Raw genomic sequence first — 10,535 nt, 5'->3', positions numbered from 1 at the left:
GATTTGCAGACACACTGTGGTCTTGAGTTAGATAAATAGTAAATAGACATATCTGATTTGCAGAATTATGATAAAAACAACAAATAAATATTTACACACAATGTGGTCTTCATTTACATAAGTATACACACCTTATTTAAAAGTAGGTTTTATCTTATTTTATCTTTATCTTATTGTACCATCTGTGAATATACCATTCAATAAAGACAAACATGCTGGATTTGCCAATTCACCTAAAATGTTTATTAAAAAGTTTAAGGAAAGCACCTGTTATGCCAAATCTCGCCCCACCAATCCCGATCCCAGCCACACAGCTAGATCCTATAGCTTTTAATTGGCTAACAGTAAATATTATTTTTTGTAATGTCATTAAAAAAATTAATACTATATTTATTGTATTACCGCTATTAAAATGATAAAAAATTAAGACAGAAACATTACTGTTGCAATAAGACGACTGTACTGTAAAATAAAATATGATTTTTTAAATTTATTTTCACAATACTAATATTATTTGGTATAAATTCTTAATTTTCAAATAATGGCATTTTTTCAAACCTTCAGTATTTAATTATTTTTTTGTAGTTTGACACTGAAAACACCAGATTATAAAATGGACAAACTTCACCCTGCAAATACATCAGAATATATATATAGATGATTATACATAAATAAATAAAGATATATTTACTATAATATACATGATCATGCATATAAATATAGATACATATAGATTTTTAAATAAATATCATATTATATTTTTAGATACGTATATATATATATATATATATATATATATATATACACGTTTTGATTGTCACTAAGCCATAACATGATTAATTGTTACACAATTAATTGTGCAGTTAATTGTGCAGCCCTGGTTATTTAATAATTTTTATTTGATTAAAAACGTCCGTTTTGAAAACCCTGGTTGGAAGGGACCCGAGAGAGAGACGGGATTTGGCACAACACCCCCAGTGAGCAAGCCAATGGCGACGGTGGCAAGGAAAAAACTCCATAAAGTTAGGAGGTAAAAAACCTTGAGAGGAACCAGACTCAGCAGGGGGGACCCATCCTCCTCTGGCACGACGCACACATTTCAAGAACACATTCATTTTACTTACTTAATATGTGAAATTAATATATTTAGAAATCAAACCAATTATGTAATATGGTCAAACAATTTATAAACATATTAAGATTAATTAGTCATCCAATTATTAGATGAAGGAAGCATCTCCCGCCGTCTAGCCACTTGATCTGATTCGTCGTAAAGGCTGGATATCCTGTGGTAAAACAGATGTGACACTGTTAGTGAATTTATTTGAATTGACTCCACAAGACTTATGGAGAACAAAGTTTGAAAGACAGGTCTGATTTATGTCTTGCAAGAGATTTTTCTTCTGAGAACCATTTACACTTGATGATTGGCTTTCACATCAAAACAGTGCATACAGACTGAAACACTCAATCTTGCAGGAGTATTTATAAACTTTACCTGCTTTAGTATGCTTATTTCTCTGCTTCTTCTGTCTTCAGCATTGTCCTTGCTTTGGTCTTCAGTGCTATACACAGTTTGTCCCATCCTGTAAATATTAAATGAATAATGGGATCACTGCATATGCAAATACTAATGAACTAATAAAATAAAAGCAAATTCATAACTAAACTTTACACAAAGGTCACAAAGCAATTACCTTACAAACTTCAAAACCATTTCTAATCTCATGCTTACCACAGATGCTGGTAGTCAGATTGTCATCATCAGTGTTGTAGCACACTTGATCTTCAACTGCACAATTGCTGAAAAACATCAAAACCAAAATTAGATTAGGATTAACATTTTTCTACAAATGTGGTTATGATGTGCAGTAGTACAGTGATTGAAGCTCAATGTTTAAACACTTAGCTTTGGACGATATATTGCAGAGTCGCATCCAGACAGGACTTCTATTGTCTCCAAACTCTTCCTGCAGCATTACAGAAGGGCAGATATTAATGAATTACAGTGAACTGCATATAATACATTTAATACAGATTGTCAAAAAAATTAATGTTAAAACTTATATTCTCTTACTACCTCTCCCTTTACCTTGCTTTCTTCATGTTAGTGCTGTTACTTACTGCCTCCCTGGAGCTGCTACACTAATCCTCACTGTATCCTGTCTATCGCTGGTGCTGCTGCCGGTGTCCTCCCAGAAGCTGCCAGTCTACTCCTATCGTCGTCCTTCATGCTGCTGTGGCTTCTGCTCTTCTTTTCTTGTAGCTCAGTGGCATAAAACCTCAACACAACCGTATATATCACCACAACATGACCATACGAGCCAACCCGGTGGCTAAGGCGGTTCGAGCCCCACTGGCACCGTTAATGCATGCTCAGTGCCCCCGGTTCCGTATGGGATACCACCACAACACAACCATACGAGCCAACCCGGTGGCTAAGGCTGTTCAAGCCCCACTAGCACCGTTAATCAAGTCAAGTCAAGTTGAGCTTTATTGTCATTCCGCTACATGCGGGGCATACAGTGGAACGAAATGTCGTGCCTCACAGGACCACGGTGCTACATAAATACAGGCATACAGCAATGAAGTAAAACATTATAAACCTATACACAACTATCCTACTGATAGATTTTGACTATAAATATACTATATATAAAAAAAATTTTTTTACCTATACATAAACTAAAAAATATAAAATTGTGGGATTTGTATACACACAGCAGTGTGTGTGAAAAGTGACTAGTGCGCATAGAGGAGGACAGTGTGCTACTACAGGTGGTTTGTACAGGCCCACTCACCTGTGTGTAGCACACTTCGATTGCACAAAAAAAGTTTCATAAGTTTCAGATGGTCCATGTTTCAGGAGGTAGGGGGTTTGTATGGGGTTTCAGAGAGGGGCAGGGTGATTTGAATGCATGCTCAGTGCCCCCGGTTCCGTATGGCATAACACCAAAACACGACCATACGAGCCAACCCGGTGGCTAAGGCTGTTCGAGCCCCACTGGCACCGTTAATGCATGCTCAGTGCCCCCGGTTCCGTATGGCATAACACCACAACACACAACACTACCTGTCAACCATAAAATCTCATTTCTTCAAAATACAGTCCACAGGATTATGATAACTATGATAAGCCTGTAAAACACCTGATTGGAGGCAGACATCCGGACGAGAGATGTAAATGTGGTCCAGAAGCATGTGCTTTTCAGTAGTCGCTGTCGTGATCAGTTGTGTGTATCCTTTGGATTGAAACAACTCCAGTATAGCCTTTCTTCCAGGAGAAAGGAGGTCTTCATTAAAGTCTCCACAGATGATAACAGGATTCTTCTTCATCATGTCCAGATAATCAAGTAGGCTCCTTAAATTTGGCAAGAATTTCTCAAGACTGTAGTGTGGTGGCCTGTACACAGTAGCAATCGTTGCATTCGTTGGGGTGTCAATTTTGATGATGACGTGTATGTACTGTCGGGGTTAAGCTTGAATGTCTTCTTTGCAAAACATTGCAACTCCTCCACCATCTTTCTTCGCAATTTCTGCATAGGTTGAGTAGGAGACGTGTCTATTCTTTGCAATCATTTTGTATCCTTTCAGTTGGAGATGTGGTGAAATACATGAGCCTGACAGGTGAGTTTCCGTTATGCAAAGAATATCTGCTAGTTGTAGCTCATGATGACATCTGATATCCTCAATGTGAGATGCCAGTCCTTCCGTGTTGTGGTGAATGATTTTAAGTGTTCCGTCCTGGTTCGAGTTGGTTTCCTTCTTTCTCTGCAGAAGTGGCATGATTTCTTCAAATGTTGCTCCTTTCATATTCTGCAATGAGGCTGTGAGTTCAGGATCCGCATAAATCTTTTTTTCATTGAAGTCGGTAATGTGCAATCCACAAAGTGAGGTTGTTCTGCTGAGGGCAACGTAGGCTATTCCTGGTTCGAAAATCTTCTTCAGTGACACTACGGCAGACTGCATTGTCATGCCTTGAACCTTGTGAGCTGTGCAGGCGTAGGCTAACTTGATGGGGAATTGTCGACAAACTGCTCCTTTCCTTAGATTTTCTTCGGATCTCTCGATATAAACCAAGTTATCTTCGTCACCTTGCACCCTTTTGCGGTATTTCTGTCCTGCATTTGGACTGTCAAGCTGAAGTCCTAGCATCTGTACAGTGTCGATTCCATCTCTTGTTTTAGTCAAGTCAAGTCAAGTCACCTTTATTTATATAGCGCTTTTAACAATACAGATTGTGTCAAAGCACTTAACAGTATCAAATTAGAGGATAGAGTGTCAGTAATGTATATTGATAAGATTAAACACTCAATTTTCAGTTAAAGGAATTTCATTATTGAATTCAGAGATGTCAGTTTAGTTTAAATATTATCTGTGCAATCAAATCGGCGATAATCGCTAGAAATTAAGTGTCCCCAACTGAGCAAGCCAGAGGATTGTTTTAGTGACAGTGTTTGAAATCTTCCCAAAGCATCCATTAACGATTCCATCTTCGACATCCAGATTCCTAGTCACCATAATACGTACTCCCACTGCAACCTGTATGGTATCAAGCAAGTCATCCTTTTTTTCCGATGATAGGCTTGTTTTGTCTCTTCATTGCTCCTGTTCTTGGGTCTTTCCTGTAGTCTTCGGCATCAATGGTAATGATGTCAGTGTGAAGAGCATGTACTGTGTCAGCATTGTGCCTGTGAATTTCTTTATTGGTGGCAAATATGTGCAGTGCATCACGCGGGCAGTCTGCGGGCTTCTTCACAGCCTGCAGTAACAAACCTCTATCTTCTTCCCTGAGAGCTTCGGTCTTCTGCTTCACTCGTAGTCGGTTCAGAAGTTGGGCAAAAGCAAGGTCTTCTTTCTGACGCATGATCTCTGTGAGGGTGATCATTTGGAAATAGTCCTTCCAGAAGTCCAAAACATCATCTTCATACACGCAGAGTGGTTTGGCTTTACCAAGCGGTGGCAGTTGGTGAAAGTCGCCCACAGCGAGGACCGAGATTCCCCCGAAAGGTTTCTTGCTGCCTTTGATCTGCTGAAATCTCCAGTTTATGTAGGCAAAAAGATCCTTGGAAATCATTGACACTTCATCAATGATAAGAATCTCCACATCACGTAATCTAGCTCGTAGTTCATCTAGGGAATTTCCAAGTCCTTGATATGTTTTACCGGAAATATTGAATGCTGCCGTTCCAGTAAATGCACTTAAGAGCACTGTAGGCACAGAGAGATCCCCTTCCTCCCGGAGTCGAGGCAGTTGTTGCAGAATCTTGGTTGCTTCCATGTATATGCACTTGATGACGTGCGATTTTCCACAACCAGCACCACCTGATACGAAGTAAAAAAACAGTTCTGGATTTTGACCCCACAAACGCCTCTGTCACCACTGGCAGACAGTGTAGAATATGGCTGCCTGAGTCTCATTTAGACTTCTAAACAACTTCCTAGCAAATTCAATACTCAACTGCGGTGCCTCTATTTGTGGCACGACTCCATCTCCATGCTCCATGTTCAAGAATCTGATATTCTGGTACATCATCTTGTACATTCTCATCATCTGGATTGATGTCTTCTCGTTCTGCAATGCACTCCAAACGATCCACTTCAATTTCAGGTGCAAAAGCTGTCCACGCATTCCCAGGTGGCCCTTGCTGTTGCAGCTGATCAAGTGCGTTATCCACTTCATCGCTGTGTTTCTCAAACTTCTGCTGGTGTGCTTTCACTACAGCACGAACAGGCATCAGGAGACCAGGGTGGGTAGGAAGTTCAACAGATGCACATTTGTAAAACTGCTCATAAGTTGGAAATGTATGAGGTTTTAGCTGTGCGTTGAAACGATGTGGCATATAAAGCTTCAGTAATCTACCGTAAAACTTTTCGGGTTGTTTTTCCTCCAAAAACCGTGCATATCTAATAACTGCAGCCTTACCAACAGTTCTTTTCTGAAAAAATCCCATACCGTTGAGAAGCCTGTGAACATTCTTACCCTCCGTTTGCTGACCATACACAATACGGTATTCTGAAGCAAAATCTGCCAGACACATCTTTTCAAACTCCCGTGTTTGAGGCCTTGCCCTGTAATTATCTATTACTTCATTCTTCATCCCCAATACAATTTTGTTGTTCGTAAATTAAGTTTTATTAGGGGTGTGACAATGCAATTAACTAATGAGATGATGGGTTCACATGAGAAAGATGAGACGATATTGTAAAACTATTTTTAAGAAATCTTCAATGACGAAATATATGACTGGACAGATGGTATTTTATTCAACTGAAAGTCACAAAATACAAAACAATGCAGGTGCATTTTGAAATGTTTTAACCAATCTAGGGCTGTGACCAATAATTATTTTAGTAATCTAGTAATCGGTCAGTTATTTTGACAATTAATCGAGTAAGCAGATAATTTTTTGTGGTAAAAAAAAAAGTGGTCTGTGCAATTAATAAATTTACCACAGTAGCATGTGTGTGATACAGTTTTGCATGTGTGAGACAGAGCTGCTTGTTTGTGTGATCTGAGCATTATTGCTTTTTGTTTGTATGTGAGGTAGATAAATTGCAATTAAGGTTTTTATTTTTTTAAATCAAGCCCTTAAATTTAATCAAGGAATTGTGACAGCCCTAGTCCCAAACATTAAAGGGCCCTGAAAGGAGCATGTTGTTATCCAAGACACAGATATCAATAGTACCTTGTTAATCTTGGAGGGGCTGGTCTGTTCATCTTCAAGGTCTTCGTTTCGCCGACGCATTTGTTAAGCCTGAGATCTCTTTCCTCTCCGCGGCATCTTTTCAAATATCAAAAGATATATATATATATATATATCAAAAGATAAAGAAAATTCTTGACAAATATATCTGACTTTTTATTTGACTAATTTATTTGAGTGATCTAAGTAACTTCCAAAAGTAGAGACTTTACTCTCAAGTCTCAAATAATCAAAAGTAACCCATGAGTTACGTTTTTAAATCAAAAGTCATGCAACTAATACACATATTTAAATACACTTATTACATAATAATGAAAACTTACTAAACTCAATCAAGCATAACTTCTTTGCATGTTAAATCTTAATTATACATTTAATCTATATGTAGTAGCGGTGGAACGGTTCAACTTACTCACGGTTCGGTTTGTGTCACGGTTTCGTTACGGTTCGGCATGTGCTGCGTTTTGGGAAAAACTATACTGTCAAATAAAAATAAAGAAAATAAGAATAATCTATCTAACTGCAAGTAACAGCACTAATAAATACAATAGAGTGAAGATGCAAATAAAATAAACAATGATTTTCAGTTTTTTTAGGTAGGTCTAACATTAGCTTTTAGGTACAGAAACTGAATAAAGTAATTAAATGTAAAATAGCATTGCATATTTGACTGTATAAATTAAAGATTAATCTTTATTAAAGTTACAAAAGCTATTCAATCAAGAGCAGTGAGTGATTTCCGTGTTGTTTATATTAAGAATATTAAGAAAGTCACTTTAAGAGAATACACTGATCCAGTAATATCTAAACTTCTAAAAATATTGCATCTGATACTGCCTAAATATTCTATTTTATTTTAGAATATTTTATTGATACTGCCTATCATTTTAATTTATTTGTAATAATTTATAAAAAAATATATATTAAATGGTCAAAAAATGGATCATAATTATTGCACAAATATTATTTAGTTCCATAAAATATCTTCTAAATATTACTGAACTAAAATATAGTAAATTTTAATGTGTTTAGTCACTTCTGATCACCAAGCAGTATGATATGCATAGGCTATAAGGAATACCTGAGGGTTAAACACAAGAAAAACATCTCCCCTCTCTCTATCACTCCCCAAAATAAAATGCCATGTCGTCAAAGTAGAAAATAATACGTTATGCGTCACATTATGCAACTAATATTTACCAAAAATACTGCACATAGTGAAGCTGCTGCCTATCCTACTTAAACTCATTCAAACAGAATAGCTGTGTTCGGCTTGCAGCAGCGCTGCGGATCGGTGTATGACATGTGCCGTGAGAGCTAGAGAGCAGACGGCTCCGTGTGCGTCTAAATCACAGACCGGTGCAGCGCTGCTTCAAGCCGAGCACACGCGCGCAAATACCACGTGACCGCGAGGCGCGAAATCAAAGGCTCTCGCAAAAAAACTCACCTTAAAATCAATAAAGCTCTCTACACCGCAAAACTAATTTCTTATCTGCACTTGTTGTTTATGATGAGAGAATTATGTCAGTGAATGCACTTGCTTTCACTGGATTTCTGGATATCTAAAACCTGATCTAAACGCCTTCGATTCGACATTCCATTCATTAACTCAACACAACAATCGGCTAATCAACCATAATTATTAATTTACATCACATAAGCTATTATTATTAATTTGCATCACATAAGCTAACCATTAGGATGATGTAGCTTAAAATTAGGCCAAAATGAATGTTCCTCACACAGTAAACTAAACAATGCAAAAGGCAAAAATCAAAGGACATAATATCCATCAAACACACACACACACACACACACACACACACACACACACACACACACACTCGATATCAGATTACGTTTTCACACAAAGATAAGGGTGACTAACATTAGCTGTAGACATTCACATCAACGTTACCATTTTTACAGAGATGAAGGTAGCTTTAACATGATATAAACTATACCCCATATTAAAATACTAATAACATTGCCTACATTTCATTAATATAAAGAGCTACATTTGGCATTTCAAGGCTTTATAAAAGAGCACATTTAGCAACAACGGTCTGTACTCACCCCAAGAGAATAGTGCGACTTCTCTTCAGCAAGAGCTTCAGGCAGTCGATTTTGCAGCCAATCAGCAGCGAGCTTTGATTGTACAACCAATAGAATCACAACTTCTATATGCATCATTTTCACAGACTTTTAAGATGAGGCAAATCCGCAATTCAAGTAATAAATCATAATAATATGTTATATGAATCATAGCAATGCTAATTTCAATGACCATATTTTACATTATTTTACGCTTGTATTAAATAAAAATGTAAAAAGTGATAGGTTTGTATTAAAGTAACTGAAGGAGTGAATGGTAATTTGACATATCTCTTCTGCATTTTCTTCCTCTTAGAGAAAAATATACAAATTCAGAAGTGGAGTATTTTGTTTTCCTTTGCTTTTGGAGCAAATGGGAATGTAAAAATTATATGCACCCATTTACCTCTACAGAAGTTCACCCATATAGTAGCCTATAATCAGGAAATGTAAAAGGAGTCCTCTCTCTTTTATTATTATAAAGTACATTTACAATTAGTCATTTAGCATATGCTTTTTATCCAAAGTGACTTACAAACGAGGACAATAGAAGCAATCAAAATCAACAAAAGAGCAATAATAGCCTATGTAAGTGCTGTGACAAGTCTCGGTTAGCCTAATGCAGTAACAGTTAGGCCTACACGTAGCAAGTGTTTTTTTTTCTCGTTTTTTTAAATAATAAATAGAAATAAAACAAGTAGATAGAATAGAAATAAAATAGACTGCAATAGTTAGATGGTCAAGTTTTTTAATGAATAAATAAAATGAGAACAAGTAGATAAAAGAGAAGAAATAGAATAGAGAGTGCTAGTGTTAGAGGGTCAAGTGTAGATGGAAGAGATGTATGCATGAAAGTATGCATACATATAAAAATGTAATACACTTGTCAATCATCAGTAATGAAGCAAACATATATGTGAAGCTGTGTTATATCCCTGCCTAATAAAATATACAAATAAACTTGAATTGAATTGAAATATTTAGATTTTTTTAAATAAAAAAAACAACGTTTTTAAACTTTAACGTTTTTATGCGCGACAAATAAAGGGATTTTTAATATATTTCTGTATATAAGAAAATATGAAGCTAGAAGAAAAACACTGAAAATACAAGAAATCTAGCTACAAGATTATGGCTGTCTACGGGTTGGTTGCTAGGATGCTGTATGGCTAAGAAATTTTATGCCATTAGAGAGAGAAACAGAGAGAAAGAGAGATGATTCCTAGGGCCCTGTGTGTGTGTGTGTGTGTGTGCGCGCATTTTTGTGAGAAATGAGGACATAAATTTGTATAATGACATGGGTATGACATAAGTATTACAAGGAGAAGGTGACTTATGAGGACACAGTCTCCTGTGAGGGCTAAGTTTAGGTGTAGGATAGGTGTAGGGCAATAGCACATACAGTTTGTACAGTATAAAAACCATTACGCCTATGGAGAGTCCCCACTTTTCACAAAAAAGAACGTGTGTATGCGCACATGTGTAGCATGATGGAAGTCCTGTTTGCTCTGAATCAAAAGAGCAAATGACATTTCTATCCTAAGATATCCCTTTTGATCTGTTTAAATGGAGGTTTATGGGGTGGTTGCTAGGGTGCTGTAAGTGGTTGCTAGGGTGTGGCTATGAAACCTTATTGGTTACTTAAAAGAGGAGTCAAATGAGTGCGTGTGAGTTACAGAGAGAGAGAGAGAAGGGGTTCCTAAAGCCTAGTTCACACTACACGACTTAAAATGT

The 10,535-nt window shown here is 37.0% G+C and overlaps 1 long non-coding RNA gene across 9 annotated transcripts; it reads right to left on the bottom strand.

Moving 5' to 3' along the window:
- Positions 1-226: 226 nt before the first annotated feature.
- On the bottom strand, positions 227-8,818 carry LOC131522887 (uncharacterized). 9 transcript variants are annotated; one of them, XR_009266666.1, is made up of 7 exons: positions 8,784-8,818; positions 7,120-7,186; positions 6,690-6,785; positions 2,125-2,282; positions 1,736-1,970; positions 1,499-1,586; positions 227-1,286 (listed from the first exon to the last, which is right to left on the bottom strand). It is a non-coding gene; the product is annotated as an uncharacterized LOC131522887 (long non-coding RNA). The 9 variants fall into 9 exon arrangements; XR_009266668.1 differs by having other exon boundaries at positions 7,120-7,181; XR_009266670.1 differs by having other exon boundaries at positions 7,124-7,186; positions 8,784-8,813.
- Positions 8,819-10,535: the final 1,717 nt, after the last annotated feature.

Source organism: Onychostoma macrolepis, chromosome 17 (assembly GCF_012432095.1).
Source record: "Onychostoma macrolepis isolate SWU-2019 chromosome 17, ASM1243209v1, whole genome shotgun sequence".
Lineage (NCBI taxonomy): Eukaryota > Metazoa > Chordata > Actinopteri > Cypriniformes > Cyprinidae > Onychostoma > Onychostoma macrolepis.
Note: the sequence above shows the minus strand (reverse complement) of the source record. Positions and strands in the feature narration are given on the sequence as shown.